This window comes from Gracilinanus agilis, chromosome 6, assembly GCF_016433145.1.
Source record: "Gracilinanus agilis isolate LMUSP501 chromosome 6, AgileGrace, whole genome shotgun sequence".
In the NCBI taxonomy this organism is placed as follows: Eukaryota; Metazoa; Chordata; class Mammalia; order Didelphimorphia; family Didelphidae; genus Gracilinanus; species Gracilinanus agilis.
This window is the reverse complement of record NC_058135.1, coordinates 34663450-34690254: the sequence shown is the minus strand read 5'-3', so window position 1 is coordinate 34690254 and position 26805 is coordinate 34663450. Positions and strand designations below refer to the sequence as shown.

Below are 26805 nucleotides of genomic sequence, written 5' to 3'. Positions count from 1 at the left end.
CCCAGTATTTGGAGCTGGAAGTTGGGGCTTAGAGGATTAGGGATAAACCATTTATTTTACAGATGAGGAAACTCAAGCTCAGACAGTTTAAATGTCATAGTCACAATGAATTCCATTTCCTCAGACTCCGAACCTTTCTTCCTCTCCCTCCCAAATATGCTGCCATGCAATATTAATATTTCTGTCACTTTTTGAAAAGTATGTGGACCAAAAAAATGTGGATCATGTTATTATATTGAAACAAACATTTTCTGACACTATCGTGCTGTAAGGTGGAGTAACATTTTTGAAAACTACAAAATGTGTACAGTCCTAGCAAAGTGATAATCAAATCAATTTAAAAAGCAACTTTTTAAAGTACCTACTAAAACATAGAATCTATGGAGAAGGGAAGAATTTAAGACCAAGCAAGAGATATGGAATATTAAAAGATGTAAAATGACTAATTTTGATTATATTAAATTTAAAAGGTTTTGTACTAACAAAATCAATGCAACCAAAATTAGAAGGGAAACAATAAACTGGGAAAAAATTTTTATAACAAATTTCTCTGACAAAGGTCTAATTTCTCAAATATATAAGGAACTTAGTCAAATTTGCAAGAAATCAAGCCATTCCCCAATTGACAAATGGTCAAGGGATAGGAATAGACAGATTTCAGATGAAGAAATAAAAACTATTAGCAATCATATGAAAAAATATTCTAAATACCTCCTGATTAGAGAAATACAAATCAAAACAACTCTGAGGTACTACTTTATACCTAGTAGAGTGGCCAATATGACAGTAAAGGAAAATAATAAATGTTGGAGATGTGGCAAAATTGGGACACTAATGCATTGCTTGTGGAGTTGTGAAATGATCCAACCATTGTGGAAGGCAATTTGAAATTATGCCCAAAAGGCTTTAAAAGAATGCCCAGCCACTACTAGGTTTGTATCCCAAAGAGATGAAAAAAAATGGAAAGGGATGTGTTTGTACAAAAATATTGATATTTGAACTTTTTGTGGTGGCAAAAAATTAGAAAATGAGGGGTTATCCCTCAATTGGGGAATGGCTGAACAAATTGTGGAATATGATGGTAATGTGCTATAAGGAATAATGAATTATTTGATTTCTATAAGAAAAGGAAGGATCTAAACAGGCAGAACCAGGAGAACATTATGCACAATAACTGAAACACTGTGGAATGATGAAATGTAATAGATCTTGCTACTAATAGCAATGCAATGATCCAGGACAATCCTGAGGGACTTATAAGAAAGATATTCACATCTAGAGAAAGAACTGTGAGAGTAGAAATGCAGAAGAAAAACATATCATTTATCACTTGTTTATATGGGTATATGATTTGTGGTTTTGGTTTTAAAAGATTACTCTTACAAAAATGAATAATATGGAAATATGTTTTGCATATTGTTTTGCATTGCAGCTCTGGAAGAGGGGAGAGAAAACATGAATCATGTAACCATGGAAAAATATTTTTAAAATAAAATTATTTTAAAATATCTACTAAAGAAAATGCTTTCCTACACCAGAAGTCCCCCTATGCCAGTGATGGCAAATCTATGGCCCAGGTGCCAAAGATGGCATGTGGAGCATTCTCTATGTGTGCTCAATCACCCTCCTTCCCCACCCCCAGAGCTTGTTATTAGAAAAGCAGAAGAACTTGGGCGGTGTTGCTCCCTTCTCTCTCTCCACCATGCCAGATGACATTTTTTTCATATCACCTGCTACTCTGTGTAGCAGCCCAATGAGAGCTCACAGAGGGTAAGTTGGGTGGCTCATAGTTGGCAAAGCTGGAGGGGAGCAGAGTGCTGGGGCCACTCCTCTCCCCCTCTCTCCACTAGCTGAGGACATTTCTCACTTCACCTACCCCCTCCATCCAGCAGCCCAATGGGAATGCTTTCTCCCTCCCCTGTGAGGTAAGGGGGGGATGGGCATACCCAGCATGTGGTAGGGGAGGCACATCACTCTGGGGATGTGGCCTGTAACTCCATCTCTAAAAGTTTTGCCATCACTGTCCTATACCATTGGTATAGTCCAATGATATGAGAATGGTCTTCACATTTTAAAATACAATAAAATTTTATGTAAAAATGTAAAGCTACAGAACCCCTCCCCCACACACAAGAAGGTCAGAATGAGACATTTTCCAGCCTAAAACAACAAAGAAGGTCACAGAAGGGGCCTATGACATTGAGGTGGTGACCCACATAGTAGTTGCATCAGTAGTGGGCCTTTGAGGTAGCTATGATGACAGCAGTAGCATAAGCTTCAGGGGCTCTCAGCTCAGATATGGTAAAGGAGTAGGACAATTGGTCAGAAAGAGATTTTGAGGGACCCTGTGTTGAGACTGATTACAGCAGGCAACTGGCAACTCTTGCTCTTACACAGTTCTGGGTCACAGTTCCAGGATTGAGAGGAGCACTTATGGTGGGTAATATCAGTGACTCTGGTCACAGTGCCAGGAAAAAAAGGAGCATTAACAAAGTGGATGCAGATGAGCAAGGGCCCTGATTACAGTTGTAGGGTTGAGAGGAGAGTTAGTGCTTATGGCTGTAGTGGGAGAAAGGGCCCTTCTTGGATAAAAACCAGAGTGAAAAGCAAGAGAGCAGTAACCAACCCCCCCTTCCTGGATCACAACATTTTGGAAGCATAAAAAACTTGCAGATCCCAGAACTAGCTCTAAAAATAGTAGCATATTAAAAGTCTCAAGCTTGAAATAGTGATACCTCAACCCCAGGTGAACAGAGCCCAACTTTCACATGAAGTTCAAAGTCAAGAAAAAGGCTGGAAAAATAAGCAAACAACACAAAAAGAACTTGATCATAAAAAGCTACTATGGTAGTAGGAAAGATTAAGACAAACTCAGAAGAAGATAACAATTTGAAAAGAGCTATAAGTAAATCTCAAAGAAAAATGATAATTGGACCCAAGCCCAACAAGAATTCCCGAAAGAGATAAGAACAAGTAGGTCATGTAGTGGATAAAAGTATTGAACCTCAAGTCAGGGGGACCTAAGTTCAAATCTAAAAATAAGAACTGAGCCAAGTGAAAGCTAATGACAGCATGAAATATCAAATAACAATAAAACAAAAGCAAAAAAATTTGAAATAGTTCATCAGAAAAACAACTGACCTGGAAAATAGATCCAGGAGAGATAATTTAAGAATTATTGGACTAGAAGGCAGTGGATAGAGAGCCAGATCTGAAGATAGGAAGCCCTAGGTTTACATCTGGCCTCAGATACTTCTAGCTGTGTGACCTTAGGCACTTTAGTCACTTAATCCCCACTGCCTAAGAACTAATAATTCTTTTTTTTTTTAAACCCTTACCTTTTGTCTTAGAATACTAAGGATGAAAAAAAAAAAGGAATTGTTGGACTACCTGAAAGCTATAATCAAAAAAAGAGCCTAGATATACATCATCTTTTCTTTTTAGCCCAGGTCCTCCTATCTCTTGGCCCACCTCTACCCACTAAGCAACCTAGCTGCCCCTAGAAATCATTTTTCAATAAATTATCAAGGAAAACTGTCCCAATATTCTAGAAATGGAGGGTAAACTAGAAATTGAAATACTACACCTATCAACTCCTGAAAGAGATCTCAAAAAGGAAAACTCCTGGGAATATTATGACTAAATTCCAGATCTCTTAGGACAAGGAGAAAATATTACAATCAGCCAGAAAGGAAGAATTCAAAAACCATGGATCATAATCAGGAACATGCAATATTTAGTGGTTTTCATATTAAAGGAGCTTGGAATATGATATTCTGGAAGGTAAAGTCATTAGCATTACAACCCAGAATCATTTACTCAGCAAAACTGAGTATAATTTTTTTTTTTGAAAAATGGATATTTAATTAAATAGATGACCTTTCAGGCATTGTTGATAAAAAAGAACAGAACTGAATAGAAAATTTGACATTCAAACAGAATATCCAAGAGAAGTATTAAAAAGAAAATCATAAACAACTCAATAACATTATACTGTTTATATTCCTACATGGGCAGGTGATACATGTAATCTTTAAGAACTTTAACATTATTGGGAAATTTAGAAGGAATGCATGAATGTGGGTTAATTATGTTAGGACAAATTTTTAAAAATGGAGTGAGAAAGAGGAATGTACTGGGAGCAGGGAAAAGGAAAAGGCAGAATGGGAAAAATTTTCCCAAATAAAAGAGAACAAGGAAGAGCTTTTTGAGTGGAAAATGGGGGGGGGAGGGAAGGTTAAATGGTTAAACTTCATTCTCATCAGAAATGGTACAGGGGGCAGCTGGATAGCTCAGTGGATTGAGAGCCAGGCCTAGAGAACAGTTTGGAACTATGTCTTTGACACAGAAAAATAGACTATGTCTATACCACAGATCCTATATCTACAAAAATATTCATAACAGCTCTTTTTGTGGTGGCAAAGAATTGAAAATTACGCATGTCCATGAATTGAGGAACAGCTGAACAAGTTGTGGTATATGAATGTAATGGAATACTATTGCCCTGTAAGAAATGATGAAGAAATAGTTTTGGAAAAAGAAAATATGGCAAGATGTCTATGAATGAGTGCAAAGTGAAGTAAGAAGTATTGCAAGAAAAACCATTGTGCACAATAATGGCAATCATCAATTAAAGACAGGGGCTGCTCTGGTCAAGACAATGATCCAAGACAATTCCAAAGATCTCATGATAAAAAAGAAATGTCATCCATCTTCAGAGAAACTCTGAAGTACAAATTGAAGTATAATTTTCTCACTTTCTTTTTTTATTTTTTGCCCTTTTGGGGGGGGGCAATATGCCTAATATAAAAATATGTCTTGCATGAAATCATGAATAATTGATATCATTTTGCTTTGTCTTCTCAGTGGATGGGGTATGGGTGGGAGGAAGGAAGAGAATTTGGTATTCAATTTAAAGAAAAAATAACGTTAAAAAAATACATATATGCTTTAAATATTGTTCTTCACTTGAGGGCTGCCTGTAGCTTGCTTTGCCTAGTAGGATGTAGTTTGCCTACTCTTATTACACGAAGATTCAAAGAAGGATGACAAATTGAAAATAGACCCTATCTGTAAGAAACTTACATTCTAGTAGTTTACTATCAATAGAGTATATACTTTGTGTTGCTTTTTCTCCCTCACTCTTTTATCTAGTCTCCTGACAGCCAGGAATATGTATTTATACAAGCTGGCTATGGCAGTGGTGGTAGTAGTAGGTGTAACAATAAAATAAATAGCTAGCATTTATGTAGCAATTTAAAGTTCGTGAAGAGCCTAATAATACAGATATTATCTTCCTCACAACAACTCTAAGAGATATTATTATGCCAGTTATATACATGAGGAAACCAAGGCAAATAGGTTAAATAACTTGTCCAAAGTCACAGAGTTAAGTAGTCATAGTTAAATCAAAGGCTAGATTTGAACTCAGGTCTTCAAGACTCCAAGCCCAGTGTTCTGGTACTGATGTCTGATGTCTGTTTCCCAGGTGCTTGTTCAACTTCAGTGTTGAATCACCTGGCCTGTGGTGACTACAGCCTTTGCTTATTAATTGAACACAAAAACCCCTGACACATACTGGTTATTTTAACTTAATAACTTTAATATTTTAACTATTTTAACTTAATTTCTCAATGCTCTGGGCTATAAATTGCAAAGAAGATGCCAACTTGGATTAAAAGAGGGAATTTCCTCATGTGCAACTTCCCTATATCAAGGAAATTACAGGTCTGTTCCCTAGCCCTATGCTTTCTATATGCAAAACATAGAAAAATATTCTTATAATGTCTTATTCCAAACCAAAACAATTAAATGGCTTTGGATTCAAGACAACAAAAGGACATCATGAAGAAGTCTTCAAAAAGTAGACCATAGATTTCTGGAGGCTCTTAATCTTTTACAAGATCAAGGTGGCAGCCCAAGTAGGAAACAAAAATCCTAAATAAAATAAACCCTGAAAACTGCTTAAACAGGCTATTCTTTTGAGGCAAGCACATGCCAATGTAGCTCTTCAGGAAATCCCAGTGGGGATGAATAATGGTATAATTATTTTAAGGAAATGACTCAATCCTAGTCTGGTACCCCAATGTATCTGGATATTTTCCTCAGTGATTCAGATTAAATGAACATAACCTAGCCACATCTATGTGATTTTTTCCCCATGTGTTCTCATATGCTCTCCAGAGGAGAAACAATATTCTGGGGGCCTCCACTTCTACTAAAATCACTAGGATAGCCATAGTGCATATGGACTATGCATTGGTTGCCCTCAACTCAGTGTCACATGATCATCTCATCTTCTCTTAAATTGTACTTTTTTTCCAAAGGCAACAGCAGCAACCACTGCTGACATGACCCTCTAGTCTTACCATCTTCCCCTCCCCTCCCATCCATGTTGCCCCAAATACATAGCTGGAGACAGGCAGTAGCAAACTGCCAACATGGCAACTCCATTATTCCAACAAATCTAACACAACTGACTTCATCAATGGAATGGCCTTTATCTTTGTCTAACAAAACTAAAGATTGAATTCATCCTTTCATTCCCAAAGGTAATCTCTTTTAAGGCAGAGACCTGTGTGGAAAATATCTGAGTCAAAGATGATCGCATTTTGAATAATATGGAAAATAGGTATCAAGTGATAACATTTGTACAACCCAGTGGAATTGTTTGTTGGCTCTGGGAAGAGGGGAGGGAAAGAAAATGATCCTGGAAACATGGGAAAATGTTTTTTTAAATAAAAATTTAAAAAAGAAAAAAGATGATCACTTTTTTAAAAGGCAAGATAACATTTTTTTTAGAATGTAGAGAACACAGAAGCATAGCAATTTGCACAAAAATGTAAATGGAGAACAATTAACAGTATGGGCATTGATTGCAATACATAAGAAAATCAGTGGGTGGGAAGAACCACTTGGGTTTATTTTCCTCTAAATTTTTAAGCTATTTGCACTCCAACTCCATCATCTGTACCATTAAATTAGACATACCATTACAACTGTGATTCATCACACACACACACACACACACACTAAAGAATAGCAGTTGTTAGAAAAATAACCTAACTTTTCAGACATTTTCTCAATGGAAGTTCTCTCTATACCCTCCCAAATGAGCCTTGGACATTTTTGGACCTCAAAGAACAAAAAATAAACAAAAAGTTTTATATCTAGTCAAGAAGTCTTCTATGGTGTAAATTCTATTTTAAATACTCAATAAAAAAATCATTTCAAAGAATTTGTAAAGTAATCCTTAATACTTTCTAGTTATAGTTGTGTAACATATGTGAATGGCATATGTAATATGGATGCACTCTGTGTGTGTGTGTGTGTGTGTGTATACACAAGTGGGAATACAGTGGATAGTGTATTGTTTTGACTCTGGAAACAGTCTCAATTTATTCAATCGTTTTAAAATGGAGATAATAATAGCACCTACTATTCCAGAGAATTGTTGTAAGGATCAAATAAGGTAATATTTGTAAAAGTACCTAGCTTAAGTCCTGGCACATAGTAAGCAACATAAATATTTGTTCCTTTCCTTTCTGCTTTACAGTAACAATATATACAAAGAATCTCTAAATCATTGCTAGTTCGACAAGTGCTTCTTATTTATCCAATTCAAACTTTGCTGATTAAACATTGGGATGTCAGTAAATAGAGGTACAGGAAAATAGTGGAACAATAGGAACCACATTCTTCTCTTCCTGTCAGTAAGAGAAACTGAGCTAGAAAAATAACACTGGAAAGAAGAGTCCCCAATCCAGTTCTTTTGTAAAGGCCTTTTATACACAAGTCTAAGAAAACTATCTGGTACTGACTAAGAAATAGAAAAGTAGGTCAGTGGAACAGAACAGACATACAACAAAGATTAAATTAACCTTGTGTTTAACAAAAGTAAAGATCCAAGTTTTGGGGATAAGAATTCACTCTCTGGTAAAATTCATTTGAAGATTGGGAAGCAGTCTGGCAGAAACAAGATAAAGTCCAATAACTTATACCATTTACCAAGATAAGATAAAAAATAAAGGGAGATAGCAAACAAATTTAGAAAAACAGGAAACATGTTACTTATCAAATTTATGGTTAGGAGAAGAATTTATGAATAAACAAAAATAGAAAACATTGTGAGATGTAAAATGAATAATTTTGAATACATGAAATTGAAAAGCTTTTGTGCAATAAAAAAAATGTAGCCAAGAATAGAAGGAAATCAGTAAGCTAGGGGAAATTTTTATAGACAAGTTTCTTCGATAGAAGTCTCTAATCTAAAATATGTATAGAACTTTGGCAATTAATAAGAACATGTGCCATTCCCCAATTGATCAATGTTCAAAAGACAGTTTTTGGATACAGAAATCAAAGCTATATGTAACAACATGAAAAAATGAATAATCATTGATTAGAGAAATGCAAATAAAAACAATTCTGAAAAATCTCGCACCTATCAGACAAAAGGACAAAAAACCAAGTGTTGGAAGGGATGTGGGAAAATGGGGGCACTAATAATATACTGTTGGCTGAACTATAAATGATTTTGGAGAGCAATCTGAATTTATGCTCAGTTAGAAAAATGTGTATACCTTTTGACCCAGCAATATCACTAAGGTTTATTTCCTAAGTTGATTGGGGAAAAGGAAAAGAACCTACATGTTCTAAAATATTCATAGCAGTTTTCTTGGTGGCAAAGAACTGGAAATTAAAGTGGTGTCCTTCAATTGGGGAAAGGCTAAACAAGTTGTGGAATATCATTGTGATGGAATACTACTGTGACATAAGAAATAACAAGCAGATTAATTTTGGAAAAACACAGAAAGATATATATGATATTATAAAGAATGAAATGAGCAAAACTAAGAGAACATTATACATATAGCAACAGAAATAAGAATGACTTGTGCATGTCTTCTTCCAGAGAAAGAACCAGTTGGGTTTATATATACATATATTTTGTTGAATGATGTCTTCTCTAATAGGGGGAAGGGAGTTAGGGAGTTAACTGGGTGTTTTAATATAACAAACAAATATATTTAATTTTAAAAAGAAAGAAACTTAACCATATTGTTAATTATCTATTCAAATAATATTCAAATAATGTACCTACAATTCTGCTCAACACAGGTAGTATTTTGGGATCTAAATTTATGAAACTAGCTGCTTGGAAAGTCTGTAATTTCTCTACACAAACCCACATGGTTTTCTGTTTAAGTAGACTTCAACTAAATGAAACGCTCTCTTTAACTTTTTTTAATACCCCATATCTTTACATCTTCTCCTAACACCACATAGACAACTGAAATGGTTTATGGCTGAAATATCAAAACAATTTTGGAAATTCTGATAAATGGAGATATTACTGTGTTCATTAACCTGGAGGATAGCAACAGTAAGGCAATAGCAAGTGACATTATTCAGAAAGCAGCACAGACAAGCAGGGTGGTTTTGAAAGTAACATGAAGAATTTACTATGTACTTAAAAAACCCAAGCAGTATAAAATAGAGACTCGTGGTTTAATATAAAATCCTCTTTGTGTATTCTGTTGGAGCAGCATAGGAATGCACTTTTTTTGGTGTTTAAATTCAGAATAAAAAAATTTTTTTAAATACTTTAATTGAATCACACATTTCATTGTGGCAGTAGGACAAAAGTTAGTGCACAAGGAATTAGAGCGTAAGGAGTCTTTCTTGAGACCAGTGTCCCACTAAAGCAAATTTAGAGGCCAGCTGTGCCCAGGTAAATCAATGCGGTATTTTATTTTAGTTGAATATCATTTTCATGCCATGACTAAGTAAATTTCCTTTCATCATGTTAGATGAACCTTCAGTGTCTCAGGTAGGCCTGAGGCAGGCCTGGCCTGCTCTATTACCTGATTTAAATATTTATATTAACACAAGAAATCACCTACAAATCAAGAGAAATCTTCTTTCTTTATGATGATGGACAATGGCTTGATATTCTGAAACCAGGTTAGTTTATGTCATGAGTATTATGTCAGGATTATTTGTTCTGCTGCTTCTCTCTCCAATAGGCCTATCTGTACTAGGTTTCAAGGCATTTTATTTTAAACTTAAGTCTTTTGTTATACAGGAATTTTGTTATAAAAGAATGACCTATAATCCTCTAAAGCTATTTCTAATGCTTAAATTCAATTGCTATTCACTCTATAACCTAACTCCCTCTTAAATTCTACCAGTCAACATCCAATTTAAAACTTGAACTTTTGGGGCAGCTGGGTAGCTCAGTGGATTGAGAGCCAGGCCTAGAGATGGGAGGTCCTGGGTTCAAATCCGGCCTCAGACACTTCCCAGCTGTGTGACCCTGGGCAAGTCATTTGACCCCCATTGCCTACCCTTACCACTCTTCCACCTATAAGTCAATACACAGAAGTTATGGGTTTAAAAAATTAAAAAAAAAATTTAAAACTTGAACTTTTAAAAATTAGTAAATATAAAAATTCTTGGTTTTGTTTCTGACTCTCCTGATGTCACTACAATGAGTTAGCCACCCTCTTATCCTGGAATGTCCTTCCACTATGCTGCCTCCCCCACCTCTCCAGAACTGGTGGGGCAGGTATGTGTCTCCATTTTCAGGTTTGATTAGCTTCATTCCCCTTCTGCTATCTTTCTTTCTCTCTGAACTTCACCACCATGCCCAAACCACCCCCCTCCTTTTGAGTTTCCTTTATGTTGTGTCTCCCCATTAAAAAAGTAACTACCCTGAGGGTAGTAGCTGTCTTTCTTTTTGATTGTCTTTTTTTTTTTTATAACCTTTACCTTCCATCTTGGAGTCAATACTGTGTATTGGCTCCAAGGCAGAAGAGTGGTAAGGGTAGGCAATGGGGGTCAAGTGACTTGCCCAGGGTCACACAGCTGGGAAGTGTCTGAGGCCAGATTTGAACCTAGGACCTCCCGTTTCTAGGCCTGGCTCTCAATCCACTGAGCTACCCAGCTGCCCCCTTTGATTGTTTTTATATACCCAATGCCCCTGGATTCCTATGCTATGCATATCACTGGCCCTATCAATAAATGGGGAAGTTGGAGTGAAGAAGTGATTGTATGATAATGGATTTATTAATCCAAGACCATAAGTTGAAAATCATCCTAAAATAGGGACTGCTTGGACACTTTAAAGCCACCTAGTCAAAGCCATTATGGCTTGTAAAGTAAACAAGCAATGCTACTGTACCATGAAGCTCTCTACTGAGTCAACACATTCCCATTTTCCTTATCCATGGCCTTGGGACTTTGAGTGAAGACCTAACTGTATTGGTGTCAGCCAGGATTTTAAAGTATGAACTTTAAAAGACTGGGGGTGCTTGGGGAGAGAAACTTGAAGGTCCCTTGACTGTACTTATCATCCAGCATAAGAGCCAGCTGCTGAGAACTGAGCCTTCTTCTGCCCTGAGCAATCACAGCAAGAGAAACATGAATAGATGGGTGTCATCAGGGCCATTATCCTAGCTACTCAGCAAGCTGAATCATAAAAACGTTCCATGTAGTGAGGAGAAAGTGTGACCCTTGATACATTGGTTACTTCCATCTAGACAAAGATAAAAATGTCATCTGGTTTGCGAAGTAGATATGGAGGTCTATTATTGAAAACAAACAAACAAACAAACAAACAAAACCTTGGGGCAGTTAGGGGGCTCAGTGGACAGAGCACCAGGCCTAGAGGTCTGGGTTCAGATCTCAGATGCTTCCTAGTTGTGTGACCCTGGGCAAGTTGCTTAACCCCCATTGCTTAGTCCTTATGGCTCTTGTACCTTGGAACTGATACTAAGTATGAATTCTAAAGCCAAATGTAAGAGTTTAAAAGAAAAAAAAAAGAAACCAAAAAAATGGAAGTTTCAACTTTAGTAACTTACTTCCTTGACAATTAAAACTGAAAAATTGGCCTCATTAAATAAAAAACTTTCTAAGTTTTTTGGTGGACTGTGTCTATGAGTTGCTACTGTTAAAAACAAAACAAAACAAAACAAAAGCAACCACTTGGTGGCCAGCCTTCTGGTAAAGACTATCTTCAAACACTGATGCTGCTGCTTAAACACAGGAGATGTATATATGAATACTCTAGGGCAGTGTGCTGAGTGCCACACACACACACACACACACACACACATACATATATATACATATGAGAATACTCCAGGGCAGTGTGCTGAGTGCCCAAACTGCAACCCTCATGCTATATGTGAGCCCCCTCTGCCTCACTTCAGAGAGGGGAGGAAGGAAGTCCACCCACTGGGCTGCTGGGCAGAGGGGGCAGGTCATGGGAGAAATGTCCTTAGGTGCGTGTGGAGAGGAGAAGGGAGCAGCCCCCTTTGGCACACTCTGGCACATGTGCCATAGGTTTATCCATATGGCAAACCCTTGAGGGTTTTTCGTCTTGTAAGGACTTGCCAGACAGAGCTTTGTCCCTCCCCTACAACCTTTGAGAAGCTTGAGAAGCTGATGGAACACTAGAGAAGGAATTTATTGAAGACCCAACTGGCCTTGTTCATTGCTCAATTTGATCTCACTTACCAACACAGAGGATATTAAAGCAGAACCCTTGGGATGTGGACTTGTTGACCAATTGGTCAGGAAGACTATCAAATCCAACATGACCAGAAAGAGATAAGTTTCGAAGGTCTTCATTCTGAAATACCAAAAAGGAAACATACAATAAATGCCTACATACATTTATAAAGAAAAATAGATAATTCCTTTTATATGCTTCTCTTTTCAGTTCTTGGGGGGAGAAAGAAAAGAAAAAAAAATCCCTGGCAATATGTTATAGATCAGTGATGGCGAACCTATGGCCTGGGTGCCAAAGATGGCACGCAGAGTGCTCTCTGCAGACACACGGCTGCTCCCCACAGAGTTCCTTACTAGAAAGGCAGAGGGACTTGGCTGGAGCTGCTCCCCTCCCCCTCTCTACCATACCTGAGGACATTTTTTCATATCACTCGCTCCTCTGCCCAGCAGCCCAATGGGAGAGCAAAGGGAGCAAGGTGGGCAGCTCACAGGTGGCAGAACTGGAGGGAGGCAGGGTGCTCAGACCACTCCCCTCCCCCTCTCTACACTTGCTTAGGACAATTCCTCACTTCACCTACCCCTCTGTCCAGCAGCCCAATGGGAATGTTTTTCCCCCTCCCGTTTGTGGGATCTGTGTGTGTGTGTGTGTGTGTGTGTGCGCGCACGCGCGTGCAGGACATGCCTGACACTTGGTCTCAGGGGATGGGGGAGTTGGGCACAGAACTTGGTCTAGGGTGAGGTGGAAGTGGGACCCAGCACTCCATCTCCAAAAGGTTCACCATCACTGTTATAGATAATGAGCTAATAGTCCCACCTCCCGACCCCCTGTGAGCTGCCTTATGAACTAGGAAAGTACAATGTAACAGACAACCTGGAATCATCACCAAGATGATGTTCTCTGAATTTTGGAGATCTTGGAGCTATATTATAATAACTGATATCAGCAGAAATATCCCTCCCTAAATGGTGGTCACAGCCATCCAAACCTACACTGTCTTGATTGAACATGGGATGGTCATTCTTACCATTGGACTAAGTTCATATCCTCAAGTCCAAAAGACACTGATATGTTCTTCTAAGAGAAATTCACCCCTCATCAGAAGTATACTCATAAGCCACCAGCCCTTCTAACGTGTCAGTGCCAAACAGCCATTGAAACAGCATGGACAGCTAGCTGCATTGCATAGAAGACTTGGTTGATGTACATATACTCCACCCAGCCCTGATCACAGTCATTAACTCACACTGGAGATTTGCCACAGCTCTGTTCTCAAACAAGTAGGGAAACCCCCTCCCCCAAACACTGATACACTCACCTTGGGGTATGTTGGTAGAATAATAATAATAATAGAATAACTAGCATTTCTTTAAAGTTTGAAAGTTGCTTAATAATCTGTTTGTCCTCACAATAGCCTTAGGAGGTTGGTACTATTATTTCTCCTATAGAGAAGGCTGATTTTATTTATTTGTTTGTACATAGACTACAGATAAGTAAAACTGTTATGTGCCTTTCTATCAAAAGGGATTATATGAGGCCCTTATTATGAGTGCTGATCTCTAATATTCTATCATTCTATAAAAAATATGAAAAGGACCATATCATTTAAAAACACATGGACAGCTATAATCCTTCTGGTGCCCTTCATCTTGGCAGGCTCAGGGTCAATGGGACAGACAACACTGAAGCCTGCCAAAAGTCAATATGAGATGTAAAAGTAGGGCAATTATCACTGGACTAACTTGGCATAGTACCCAGCCTCATGGGCACACCCTGTGAGAGTGCTATTATTATTCTTCACCCCATAGCTGGCAAAGACCCCAAGGGCTGACTTCCGCTCCACCTATTTCTGATTCCCCCTACCTCTGCCTCCTTAGGTATCTCAAGTGCCACATAGCAGGGAATTTTGGACTATTCAGACTTTGAGCAGAGGGCTTGGGTTAGGTCCAGTCTTATATTTAGAACTCTTTCTATCAGATCTGTATAGAAGCTGGTTTACATCAGTCCTGAATAAGCAATCATGCGACTCGTCATTTCTGCCACATCATGGACTTGAAAATGTATTCCCAGAGAAAATCCAATAAGTCAGGAAAGATGTACTATCAGTATGTCCCTTTACTCTCCTACTTTCACCAACCCCCTTTGCCATTTCCAAAAGGAAAGGCAATTTGTTAACCTAGATCCTAAACTGTTATATTTTTAGATAGTCCAAATCCCCCTATTCTGGAAGGCAGGGAGAAAGGGAAGGAAAGACAAGAAGAGTTAGTCATTATAATGTTGCACAAATTCCCATCTCAGAACCTGATGCTCAGTATTTCATATCCATGCTGTTTCCAAAATAAGAGAACCCACCCACACACCCACTAAGTATTTTTAAATCCATTGAAAACCACAGACAAAATGAAGGGCTACAGAATGGCTTGGACTTGAAATTTTGACAAAGTAATAGCTACTGGCCTTTTGAGAGATATATAGATATATAAAATTTAAAAAGAAAAGTCCAGGGTCACAAGCCTGGGGGGAAAAGGCTGGTGGTATAAGGAAGTCTCTACTATCCTTTCATTTATTTCAGTATAAGAATAAAGAAGGGTGGTACTTCCTCCTCCTACATGCTTCTGTGCAAAGTCAGCTTCCAAAATTTGCTGCCTCTGCTCCTGGAGTGGCTCTATCCTTAGGTTGTGCTAGCTTTCTCCCTCATCACTCAAACTATTTCTCTTGAAGAGCCATCATAGACACAGCACATTCTCCTGGCAAGTCTTCTTGAGTACAACAGAAACTAGACTGTTATAAGGTGATGGTCAGGACGTAGGACAAATGTAAATATATAGATAATTATAGGCCTGCAAGCTTGACAGTCTTGCTCATGCTCTTTGATTGAGTTCAATGATTACCTATTCTGAACCCAGACAGTTCCTATTCTGGCATCTCTTTCTCTGTCTTCTTTTTCTCCCTCCAATCTTACTCTGCTCTTACTCCACTTTTTCTAGATACATAAGCTCTTATTTGTTAACAAATAGCCCCATTATTCGACCATTTTCTTTATGCCTTTATGTATAGACTTATGTAGAGAAATAGTCTGTTATTTTACATATCTATGTGTATAGGCTCTAGCAAAGACAGCACAGATTCGTGCAAGAATGCTATCATTCAAAGGCATAAGAGGAAAAGCAACAGTGAGGCCTTACAACTCCCAATATTCCCTTAGAGAAATATGTGAGATGGAGATGGGGTGATCCTGTCACAGTCCCAGCTGATGTCACTAAAGACACAAAATGACTAACCCTGTAATAGACAAAACGCAGGATTTGGAAGACAGAAGACTGGTCAGAGAGAGACCCAGCTTTCTCACAAATTCATAGTTACTTTAGCCAAGTTATTTGATTACTCTTGAGCTTAGTTTACACATCTGTTAAAAAAGACAGTTGATGAACCGTGTGTCAGAACTAACACATGTAGCCATTTTTGATGACATGCAGCTGCATATAGAGAAGTATGGGGTCGCATGCTGAGGATGAAACATTTGTATAGTGTAGACTCTGTGCACTATAGATGACAATTCTACCTATATTAATTTACCTATTTTGGTTTATTAAACACAGTTATATATTACAATTATAAAACAAACAAACAAAAAAGAACATTGTACACAGAGACTGATATAGTGTGGTAAAATCGAATGTAATGGGCTTCTGTACCAGCAGCAATGCAATGACACAGGACAGCTCTGAGGGATTTATGGTAAAGACGCTACCCACATTCAGAGGAAGGACTGCAGGAGAGGAAACACATAAGAAAAACAACTGCTTGAACGCATGGGTTGAGGTGGACATGATTGGGGATGTGGACTCGAAACTACCACACCAATGCAATTAACAACAATTTGGAAATAGGTCTTGATCAATGACACATGATAAAACCAGTGGAAATGTGCATCGGCCATGGGTGGGAGGAGTGCAGGGGGTTAAGGGGAAAGTAGGAGCATGAATCATGTAACCATGTTAAAAATGAATATTAATAAATGTTTAAAAAATTAAAAAAAAACTTTCCAAATGAAAGCAGAAGAACTGACATAGGGAGAAACCACTGATATGGTCAGACCACTATCACTGGCAGACCTCCAGAGAAGAGACCATTGCCTCACATCTATCACTCAGCTGCCAGCCTGAATGCCTGTCTGTCTTCTGTCTGTTCCCTCACTCATCCTTGAACAGTATACCAGCCCCCTTCTTCCTCACAGGGCCTTCTTCCTACCTCCATCTTTGCCCTGAAATTTGAGGCTGACCTCATGTAAATGAAACCACCAAAAGCAAAACTGACAATATGGAGGCATTCTAGGAAGGAAAGGACAGAACCAAAGTGTAGGCATGATTAAATATTCCTTTCATCAATATCCTTAATGAATGGGAATTTATAGCATTTTTCTGCTATTAATCCTGTAAAGAGGTCACAAATTTCAAGGTATAGTTGAAACATATGACCTCAGACATCAGCATTTTTTTTTCAGGTCAGAAAATTTTCCCTTTGGAGGAAAGTGATTAAGAAATACTCTAAAACATTAAAATTGTAACTCTTGGTTGGGGCAGCTGGGCAGCTCAGTGGATTGAGAGCCAGGCCTAGAGACAGGAGGTCCTAGGTTCAAATCCGGCCTCAGACACTTCCCAGCTGTGTGACCCTAGGCAAGTCACTTGACCCCCATTGCCTACCCTTACCACTCTTCCACCTATAAGTCAATACACAGAAGTTAAGGGTTTAAAATTTAAAAAAAAAATTGTAACTCTTTTAAAGTTTTATTTAATTGGAACAATGCCCCCCCATATGTACCACAAGCAAAATCTCTCCACTTAATATAGTCCTTTCTCTCTTTTCTGCTTCCTCCATTAACTTCTCTCCCTCCTCCTATTCCTTAAATGTACGTATTCTCTTTACATTCCCCCCTCTTCAATGATCTCAATTATCCCAAACCATCTCTAATACAGATGTCTCTAATCTCTATATTTCCTGCTCCAATCCCAGATCTGATATCTATTTCCACTTCTATCTGTAGGATATTATATTTAAATGTCCAATTGACAAAAATTAAATGTATCTAATATTGAAGTAATCACCTCTACCTCCTTCCTCCCAAAAATCTGTTTCTAACTTTTCTACTTCTATTTTTCATGCCATCCCTCATCCTCTTGGCCATACTGAATAGAAGCATAGAGAAACTATCAGTAATAGAAAGACTGAGAAGGGTGAGGTGGGGGGTGGGGGTCCAAGGATGTCATTTTCTCATTTCCTATGCACATCTGCACAGATAAACTTCTTATTGCATGATCTCTCCTCAAACATTTCTAAAGATTTTAATTGCCTCTGATTTCATCTCTCCTTCTCCAGGTTCTTCCCTATTCCACTAAATCCTTTAAACAGTCACCAAAGTGATATTCCGAAAGGACAAATCCAATGAAATTCTAGTGACTCCCTATTACCTTTACAGTGGTTCTCATCTTTTGGCAATTTGGTGAAGATTATGGATGATTCCTCAGAATAAAATTTTTAATTGTAGGGAAAAACCATAGGATTACAAAGGAAAATAATACATTCACATGCTCATTAACTATATTAAAATATACACATATATAGATATCTATGTATGTATGCATACCATTCTATTCACAGAACCCAGGTCACAAATTTGTACTCTAAGAACAAATAAAAATTCTGTTGTTTGCCATTTACATTTCTTCATAATGTGTTCCCCTTCCCCTGTTTTTTCACCATGACCTTTTTATACAGTTTCCTCAGAGAAAGTAGTCAGGCTTTTGGTAAAGGGAAAAGGGATTTGGTGAGGAATCCTTCTTAATATTTATCAAGGTGGGGGGAGGGGATGTTATATGTTCTCCAGACTTGGTTTCCTTAAAGATTTCCTCTCCCTTCCCAACCTACTACTATACTCATGCTGTGGACCCCTAGAGGGGTGACTACTACACTTCTGATCCTAGACCTTCTTAGTGACTACACTTTTAACATTAGAGCTCCTATATCCCCAAGGCTATACTTAACTTGCTGTTATTCTTCATTTATATTTTAAATTATTTATGTATATTTTAAGAAAACAATTTATTAATTATAATTTATTAACAACACAAAAGCAATGATAAGTAAAAAAAAATTTAAATACATATTTTAAAACACAACTGTGAGCATAGCCAAGTGAAATGGCATCTAAACCTCCTTGTCTTTCTCTTTCTTTTTCTGGGCTGGTCCACTCAACCCCAACCTTCAACTCATCATGTCAAGTCTGTGAATTTTTCCAAGGTGAGGGAAGAACAATCACAGGCAGGCATTTCTTCTATTACTCATTCTCAGGATCCTGAGTAGGGAGGAAACAAATTCTTAATCCTAGGCAAGCTAGGTTAGTTTTTCCTTCAAAGATATTGAAATGATACTTGAAACTTGATTAGGACAAGAGATGAAAAGCTTAGGCTCCTGATAACACTTCTTGTTTTTTTTTTAAAGTTAAAACAAATCTCCATGGTTGGTAGAACACCATGAGTAGGGGAGCTTCACTTGACTGAATCGATTCATGGTTTCATCAGGTTTCCTTAGCCATGCCTTCGATGAATATTCTTCCCCTGCTAATTGTTGAATGATCCATCTCATTCCAATATATTAAATTTAAATTACTAAATGACTGGCCTGGATTAGTTCTATTCCAGAACCTAGGAGTAACTTGATATGAGAAATAGACATTGTTTCTTAATTGTAGCTCCTGGGCCAACACTGACTTCCTAGCATAAGTTTTTCCCAATTATCCTCCGCTCCTGAAATAGCCCTGGTACTTCACATAGGAAATGGCTAAACAAACGGGAATGAAAAGGAAAAGCATTGATGAATCACTTACTAAGAGCAGTGGATAGAGAGCCAAGCCTAGAGATAGGAGGTTCTGGTTTCAAATGTGATCTTGGACACTTCCTAGCTGTGTGTCCCTGAGCAAGTCACTTAAACCCACTCATCTGCTTTAGAACTGATACCTAGTATAAGTATTAAAAATGATAAAGGCTTGTATAAATATATAAATTAGTATTTTAATTAAAGCCATGCTGATAGATAAAATCATTAGACCACGCCCTTGTAAGCATTCAAAACTGCCGCCGCCTCCATTACTGCCTCCTAGCCAAGCTCCTACTCGCCAAAGAGACCACTCCCTCCTAACCCACGAGATTTAAGCTCTCCCCTGCGTCAAGACGTCGGAGACGGAAATCAGTTGGACCATGTTGGATCACGAGAAATGTAGTTTTATACATTTCCCAAATTTCACTTTTTACAATTCCCCGTGAGGTCCAGCAAAAAAAAAGGTTAGTCCTTTTTTCTTCGCTGGACCTGTAAAAATAGACAACTTCTAAAATTTTCAGGAATTTTGGGGATAAAAGAAATAGATGAACAAATGGTTAAAATTAGACGCATTGACAAAAAACCAATTTGGGGGGGCTGTCCCCCACTGGCATAACAGTGTACAATTAAAACAATACATACAACTCAATTTCAACTCCCCATAGTTCAATCAACTGCACCCCAAAGTTCAAAGTTTGGTCTTCATGGTACAGTGAAGGCTTTTCAGACATCTTCATGGTGTCTTCACCAAAACAAGTTCGTCATCTGGATTCTGGGGAGATGGCAAGATCCTTATCCTGAAATTATTCTCAAAAGAATTTAAACCTTACATTATAGATTACAAAACATACATTTTCTTCTAAGATTTTATATAATTCCCCGTGAAATTACTCCTAAAAGAGTTAAATAAATATACATATATTTTTACATTATCAAATTTTAAAAACTTAACAGATATCCCCGTGAGGTAATTCTTAAACACACCTTTTTTTTAAAAAGGTACCTCAGGTCAGCTAAGGATGAGTGGCTGAGTCCTGGGGGTTATATGAATTCAATTGGCAAAATAAAAAGAATAAAATTCAAGAAAAAAGAAGAAAACATTAACTTATAAATGTAAAATGTGCAAAAATCTAGGGAAAATAAACTTAGACCTTTGAATGAAGGTCTAATTAAAGTGAATTCCGCAGTATGCAATTACCCATCCAGGGCCAGGACTTAAGGAAAATGTCTCTCTCTGATCTGACTTATCATCAGCTTTTTAGGGAAGTGAGCCAAATAATAACCAATCTTAGGTGCTTTCTAGGAATCTAAGTCGAGGGGACCCACGTCCTCTAAAGTTTTAGAAAAGACTGGGACTCCAGGACTCAAACCCAATTTCCACGCCCTAAAGTATTGGCATAGAGCTGCTATTTTGCAGATCTTAGTCAGTCAAGTCTCTGACCATGTGCTTTCTTTAGCACTATTAATGGCTTTCATATTCCCTTCTGGAATCAGAGAGGCATTTAAATCACAGTCCTATAGGCTCAGGTATTTGCTGTAGAATCAGAAAAAGGATAAATAATGATTATATATGTACTTCCAGTACAAGATGAGAAAAAGGAAAAATCAATTGCTCTCATTAAAAAAAAATGTTTTAAAAATCAAAAATATATATATAGCTTAGAACTAGAAGGGTTGTTACCCCAAAATGAGACTTTCTGTGAGAGAAAGTGGGTTTTACAAAATAGCAGATTCACAATGCACATTCAAATAGAGTACCATTATTTCCAATAGCACATTTTAAAACAATAAACAGTGATGTTCAAAATCATATACTTGTTACAACTTTTAACCCTTGGCAAATGCTGTTATTGCTTCCATAGCAAAGAATATACAGGAGCTCCTTGACTCTCTATATTTTAAAAAAATCCTGGATAGGAATGCTTCTACCCATTTAAGGCAATAATATCTCTTATAATAAAATATATAAAAGCTTTATCCTTTAAGACAACAATTCTTAAGGATTTAAAGTAAAAGTTAAAAAGATCTCTTGTAAAATTACAAGGTAATATTTAAAGCATGGAAACTTTCAAGGTTCTTTGCAATTACCAAGGCAGAATAAATTTTTAAAAGACATGTGCTCTATAAGATGTTCATAGGTGGTACATATAACCGCATTGTTTTTGATACAGTAAGCGTTTAAGTAAATTAGGAAATATAATAACATCATAAGCAGAAACTTCATTAGCGTAAAATGATTCAGTGCAACAGGAAAATCAACGAAATAAGCAGGATTAATTAACAAAAGTAATTAACAATATACAGTAAGATACAGTCTTTTTAAAACAGAATAAAGCTCATTCAGTTCCGAGGTTTTAAAAGTTCACCCCTTGTTTCAATTTAAGGTTCTTTTGATTGAGTTCTGCTGAGTTTAAGGGGTTGTTTTTTTTTTTTTCTAAAAGTTCAAAGTTCTTCCCCTGAGTTCAGTTTTTAATCACAAGCAAGTCTGAATAGGCCATTCGGTCCCATTAAGGGTAAATGCTAGGTCCACGTGGTGTTGGGTCATTGTAGAAAATCCCACATGTAGAGCTTGTGTGGGTGGCTAAATTAGGTCTTTTAGAGAAAACACGTGGAAGGCTAGAATGTAGGCCATTACCAAACCAAGAGAGGGGGTAGTGGGGACAATACCAAACCCTAAGGAGCAGTGGTGTAGGTCTCCGAAGATCTCGGCAAAAGCGGCAGGTCATCGCTGTTGGGGCTCGGGGTTCTAGGCTGGAAGCAGTCAGGATCAGCAGCATCAGCAGCATCAGCGGCAGGAATGGAGATCAAGTCAGGAGATCGCCAGTAGGAATGGAGATCAGTGGCAGAGACAGTCTGGCTGGGCTCCGGGATTCTATCAGAGCCAGCAAGGGCCACCAGGCCCGGGGCATTGAGCAAAATAATTAGCAGCCCAGCCGCAGTTAAAACCATTGTCTCTCTTCCCCGTAAAACAGCCTCTAGGCTGGGGAAAATCGGGAGAGGACTGGGCAAGGAAAAAAATCGCTTCTGAGACTCGGGGTCCCAGAGCCGCATGGCTTCTTCCTCTTAGACTATCCAGAAAATTGAAAGTTCGAATTACTCCCGTGTGGTTCGCCAAATTGTTAATATAAAAAATGATAAAGGCTTGTATAAATATATAAATTAGTATTTTAATTAAAGCCATGCTGATAGATAAAATCATTAGACCATGCGCTTGTAAGCATTCAAAACTGCCGCCGCCTCCATTACTGCCTCCTAGCCAAGCTCCTACTCGCCAAAGAGACCACTCCCTCCTAACCCACGAGATTTAAGCTCTCCCCTGCGTCAAGACGTCAGAGACGGAAATCAGTTGGACCATGTTGGATCACGGGAAATGTAGTTTTATACATTTCCCAAATTTCACTTTTTACACTAGTATGGATTTTAAAACAGAACATAAGAGTTAAAAAAAACCCCAAAACTAAATACGTGTTATATGGCAAGCACTGCATATGAATAAAAGGGAATTAATAATATTCTACACTACAAGAAATGACAAAAGTGAAAATTTAGAGACAACAGAAAAGATTTATTTGAACTGAACAAGAGCAAAAAGTAAACAGAACCAGGGGGACAACTAGGTGGCTCAGTGGATTGAGAGCCAGGACCAGAGATGGGAGGCCCTGGGTTCAAATCTGGCCTCAGACACTTCCTAACTGTCTGACCCTGGGCAAGTCGCTTAGCCCCCATTGCCTAGCCCTTAGCACACTTCTGCCTTGAAACCAATACACAGTATTGATTCCAAGATGGAAGGTAAGGATTTAAAAAAAAAAAAAAAAAGATAAACAGAACCAGAAAAATAATTTCCATGAATGACCACAATGATACAAAGGAGAACAATATGGAATGAAAGACTTCAGAGCTCTGATGAGTGCCTTAATAATCAAAGCATCAGATTAGAAGATGCTTATTTCTTATTTTATCCAGAAAGATGGTAGATGAAAGGAAAAAATAAAACAGATATACATTTCCAGACATAGTAAACAAGTCAATATGCATTGCAAGTCTATACATTTTTGGTATGAGTTTTCACAGTGAATGGATGCTCAAAAGAATTATAAAAGCAGTTTCCAGAAAATGAACACCAAAATACTCTTATTGCTAATAACTACACACCAAAAATTCTAGCTTGATTGATATTTGTTAATATAGTTTTATTTGTTGATGGGGCCATCAGGAATTAAACCTCTCTGAAAATGCAATAAGAAAATGGTAAATAAAAAGAAGCAGCACTTAAGGGGTCAGGAAGGTGACTCAGTGGAATGAGAGCTAATGCTAGAAACAGGAGGTCCTGGGTTCAAATGTGCCCTCAGACACTTCCTGGCTATGTGACCATGGGGAAGTTATGGGTTTAAAAAAAAAAAAAAGAAAAGAAAAGCTGCAGCCCAAACTTCCATCTCTAGTTCAATAGAACCAGAGTTGCTACTAAAATTTTTTGCTCTGGATTGAAAGGAAGAACAAAAAGAACTATACAAAAGCCACTATTTTCAGCAAAAGCCCAGTAAAAACATGACAATTCATTACTTATTATAAAGAGTAGGAACAAACATTTGTCTTTTTTTTTTCCTTTGCTAAAAGTCCAAGCAAACCCTGAGAATCTGGACTTAGCCGGGTGCCAAGAATTGACATAAAAGGCATTTTCTCCCTTAAGATTTTCAGAAACCACAGCCTCCATGAGTCAGTGACTAATACTGATTACAGCCTGATGTCACAAACTGCTAACCAGCAAAAAGCCTGTAGTGGGGGGATGATAAGGACCATATGTGCATTCCGGGGCATCTTACAGACTTCACTGTAGCTAAAAGGAAAGAAGGAGGGAGGCCACAGTATGAATTTTCAAGAAGCAGGAAGAATTTTCACAGGCAGTCCAATCAAAAACAGATGCTGCATAGTCTCCAAAGCTGCCTGCCATAAAGAAAGCCCACTCTGGCACCAGGCATATTAGGAAGAGAGAACAGGAGGCAAAACTCTCCTGGTTTCTTAGGGGAAGATACCAAATATCAATCATCTGAGCAGGCATATTTTGAAACTTACCTCCTCTCTTTGAGAGGATAAAGCATACCAGCTGTCGCATTGTTGTATGCTTTTGGGGCAATTTTGTCTCTTCCTTCCCTAATTTCAAAGTCCAAATATAACTTTCATGCAAGTTGCATCTCAAAACAAGCGCTAAGCAGAAGGTAAAGAAAGAATTTTTTTTTTAAATCCTTGCCTTCCATCTTAAAATCAATACTATGTTTTGGTTCCAAGATGGAAGAGTGGTAAGGGCTAGGCAATGAGGGGTAGGGGGTGGGTTAAGTGATTTGCCCAGGGTCACACAGCTAGGAAGTGTCTGAGGCCATATTTGAACCCATGACCTCCCATCTCTAGAACTGACTCTCAATCCACTGAGACACCCTGCTGTACCCAGTAAAGAGTTTTAAAGCACAAAAGTAGAGGGGTTTTTCTTTTACTTCCTATTGTTATTATTATTATTATTATTTTATTTTTTTAAAAATCCTTACCTTCTGTCTTAGAATCAATAATATGCATTGGTTCTAAGGCAGAAGAGCTAGGAAGTATCTGAGGTCATATTTGAAACTTGGACCTACCATCTCTAGGCCTGGCTCTCAATTCACTGAACTACCTAGCTGCCCTACTTCTTATTATTATTCATCTATAAAAATCAAATAATAATAGCTCCTACCTCCCAGGGTCATTGAGAGGGTAAAATGAGATAATATTTGTAAAGGGCTTTGCAAAACTTGAAGTACTACATAAATGCTACTACTATTATTATTCACTTGTCTTTCTAGTGTTTCCTTATTGAAAAACACTGTCAAATCAATACAGTCCCATTCACTGGGGCAGCTAGATAGCACAACAGATAGAATACCAGGTTGGAGTTTGGAGGACCTGGGTTCAAATCTGGCCTCAGATCTGTGTGACCCTGGGCAAATCACTTAACCCCAACTGCCTAGCCCTTACCACTTTTCTGCTTTCTAAGGCAGAAAATAAGGATTTTTTAAAAAAAATACAATCTCATTCACAAAATTCATTAACAAGTGATTCAGATATGGCCAAAATAGTTTCTTCCTAAATCACCATTTTTTTTAATCACTGGAAAAGACCACTATTGTTGCCTTGCTACTATCGATCTCCATTTCCTTCCACCTCTTTCTGAGAGAGAACACCATGGCACTTTTATGCTCTAAAGCAGTAGTTCTCAAACTTTTTTGGCCTACCGCCCCCTTTCCAGAAAAAATATTACTCAGCCTCCTGGAAATTAATTTTTTAAAAAAATTTTAATAGCAATTAATAGGAAAGGTAAATGCACCTGTGGTCATCACCGTTCTCCTGGATTGCTGCAGCACCCACCAAGGGGCGGTAGCGCCCACTTTGGGAATCACTGCTCTAACGGATAACTGATAAGTCTCTGGAAATGTAAAATAAAGGCAAACCCAGAGCCCAAGCATTAAAAAAATTATTTTTTAATGAAAGGAACAAGTCCTTCTCTTCTTCCAATCCAGCCTCAACTCACCCCCACCCCCATCAAGAGTTTTCATTTCTAAAGTAGGCAGACTGAGAACATCTATGAACAGGGATCATATGTTTCATGCACCTGAAAATTTAAGGTTGTTTCAGATATAGATTTCACATTTTTCTGAATTGTATCAAGTGACAAACATCACTTTTAAATCTTGGGAAACAAAATGTAGTATATGTCTTCAAATATTACCAGGTAATATTGACCAAAGTTCTCAAACCTTCATTCGATTGCCATTAACTTTTACTGTAGGTCATGGATGAAATAACGACTGCCTAATGACATTTAAAGCAGAACATTATGCCCATATACTGTTGTGTGTTTGTATAATATAAACATAGCAAAATAATGCACATTTAACACTTCATTCTGACTAAAATATAGCTAGATCTCTAAGGAAAAGAGACAGAATGAAGAATACCATGACAAGAACAGCAGTGTGATATTACCACTTTGATTTAGCTACCCATCCACTAAGTGGGGCAGTATATTGTGGAGGAAAAAGCAATAGAATTGGCATCAGAATCAGGACCGAATCCTGGCTGTCATTCACTCAGTGTGTGTTTGGGAAATTCATTCATTCTCTCTTGGCCTTAGTTTTCTTCATCGCTAAAATAAGGATTGGAGTACAGGATCCTTAAGGTCCTTTCCCAACTCTAAAATCTTACATTTCCACTGATTTCTGTCTAGTCATCATTCTTTGATTTTGGTTGTTTTTTTTAAATTCTGAACTTTACAGTCCTACCTCTATCAACCACAACAACCACCCTAGAAAACATGACTGTTTCCAAATACAAAGTGGAATACAAGAAAGGGTTGTGTTTGAGGTTTATAAAGGAATGGGCGATATTATATATGT

General features: G+C 37.8%; 1 protein-coding gene across 4 annotated transcripts in view; it reads right to left on the bottom strand.

Moving 5' to 3' along the window:
- Positions 1–12625, bottom strand: part of SEPTIN11 (septin 11) — a 63355-nt gene extending 50730 nt beyond the window's left edge. For 2 of the 4 annotated variants that reach the window (XM_044680504.1, XM_044680505.1), the window contains exon 1: positions 12523–12625. The gene's annotated coding sequence lies outside the window, so the exon portion shown is untranslated. The remainder of the gene's footprint in view (positions 1–12522) is intronic. The other 2 variants (XM_044680503.1, XM_044680502.1) reach the window with 1 other exon arrangement.
- Between the last annotated feature and the right edge of the window lie 14180 nt (positions 12626–26805).